Below are 2,620 nucleotides of genomic sequence, written 5' to 3' on the forward strand. Positions count from 1 at the left end.
GGTGTAAATAAACAAGGAAGAATGTTCAATGATGGCAAATGCATTACTCAAAACACACAGCGTGTGAACCGTGTGGGTTGAATGCGCCAGTCGAGGTTGAGATACCTCCAGTGTAGGGAGACATATAATGATATCCAGTAACGGCACCATCATTCCCAAGATGGATGATCATTCAAAAACGACCACTTCAGATGAGGCACACCAGAGAGCAACAGTCCACCATCTGTGCCCTCTCACAACCTCACTCTTCTGTTATCCCCAACACACATCCACATGACGAACCACAGGAGCTTCTCACACGCGTAGTACACAATACATTCAAAGATGTGGGCCCTTATTGTTTGGTCATACTCAAAAGAAGTACAGGAGGTCCTGTCTTTTCTGTGCCTTTTGTTTTAAAGGGACAGTTACTGCCACGCTTGTTGTCAACGCTTCGTGTTAAGCGCCACTTACAGTTACAGAGAGCAACTGCACTTCTGTCTGCCCACCGCTAGTAGTCACTGTTACATTGTTTCTTAAGATGCAGTTAATCTTCAAAGATGTCAGAGGAGCTTTTTTAAACTATGAATTGCACCTAATTTGTCTATTTATAGAAAAGCGCACACTCATCATAACATGTCCAATAGGACATGCACAACACTACAGCTTGTTGGGGTTCAACTTCAAAGTTTTTACCTCTCATTATATTCTAAAGCTTTAAATTCTCAACAGAAAATGAACAATTGATAAGAAATAACAAAGGAACACTTACATTTGTATCTCAGAGGAACTGTTAATAGATTGTCAAAAAGATAAGGAAAAAGTTGAACTGTAAAAAAGCTGTTGCAGGAAATGCAGAGGATTCTGTAAAAAAAAAAAAAGACATTGTAAATGCCCTCACCAGCTGCAGAGTAGATCTATGTGTTCTGTGCTTCATGTTTTGTATTATTTTTGTAATTTCTGTGGTGTATTATAGTGTGAATGGAGCAATAAAGAAATGTGTGAATTGTAATTTTAAAAGAAAAACCTAAAAGCAATGCATGGTCACTGTATGTTGTGCACAAAGGCTCTTCTAGAGTAGCGTTAGGGTTAGGAAGTCTAACCCCATTCCTGTTACTCATTTTGATTTGATTTTGGTTCTGTGGTCATGTTTTACTTACAACGGACTTGAAAACACCCTGCCAGTAGGAATAACCTGGCTGGAATACAGCTCACTTTGTATTTGTTGTGATGTTTCAGTTTCTTCACTGCTTCTGCTGAACTAAGAGACTGTAGGATCCAGTATGTCACTTCTTCCGTAGCATGTAGTGAACTGAAATGATGGCATTCACTTGAAACTCTGCAAACACACTCTGCAATAAAAAAAAACATTCAGTGATTAGCAGTGTGTGATGTGTGTGTGTGTGAGAGAGAAACGGTGTGTGTGTGTGTGTGTGTGTGTGTGTGTGTGTGTGTGTACCACTGCAATAACATAAACTCTACACTGTGCTCAGCACAAAGCTTTGACAGCTGTTACAGTACTGTACTGTAGCTATGTTGGTCTTCTGTACTTCAACATAACTAATAGATAGATGATATGATAGGGAGGAGTACAGCTGTTACTGTACTGTAGCTATGTTGGTCTTCTGTACTTCAACATGACCACTAATAGATGATGTGATTGAGGGAGAGCAGGTCAGAATGAAACACACCTCCTCTCTGACTTTTGAAAGTGCTGCTGGTCTGAACTGGGCCCTAAGCCAGAGAGATTCTTCACAACCTGAGCGCTGATGATGATCTCACCATGATTTCACTCATTACACCACAACTTATTCAATCAATCAATCAATCAAAGCTTTATTTGTATAACGCATTTCATACCCAGAGGCAACACAATGCGCTTTACAGAGAACAAGGGAGGTGGGCATACGACCCACTCTCTACATATTCCAGAGTGAAGCAAAAAAACAGTAATCACCCGGGGGCCAGATAAGTGAGCTGTAAAAATTCTTCCCTGACCCCTCTCAACAAGGCGATCGAGCAAGCTCCTGGAGTATGTTTGTCTACCGGCAAAGAACATTTATAAAGCAATACATTACATTAAATTACATTTCAGAGTAAGAGAGGCTAAAAAAGCATCATAGGAGAGACATGGCAAATACTGGTGTGTGTTTGCTATGGCTCAGGCCTTAAGCCTTGTTGATTGGATGTGATTGGCTTCCCAACTGTATGACTTGTATGATAGTTCATATCAAACTCCTGTACAAGTCAAATACTGATGTACTCGACCGATGGAGTACATCATATTGGCCACTAGATGGCACCAATTCCCCTTCCCATCCCTTCCAGGCCATGTGACTCATCCTGCTCTAGAGAGGAAGATGAAGAACCACATTACTAATGTACTGTACTAATCCTACAGTTTTTACATTAGTAGTCGTCTAGGTGTGTGGTATTGGTGTATGCTGTCCTGCGAAAGGTATCGCAAACCGAATATGTGTAGGTGTTTGGTATGACTTGTACATGTGGGAACAGTGAGAACAAGCGCCAGAAGAATGCTTGAATCCAAGCGCACCGGAAAATAGCGATACGTCTTTAAATGTGAGCCTGGTCTACCAATCCGGAAGGCAGAAATGCTGATTTATCATGTGATTTACTCAGT

This window comes from Borostomias antarcticus (genome assembly GCF_949987555.1).
Source record: "Borostomias antarcticus genome assembly, chromosome: 21".
Taxonomy (NCBI): Eukaryota; Metazoa; Chordata; class Actinopteri; order Stomiiformes; family Stomiidae; genus Borostomias; species Borostomias antarcticus.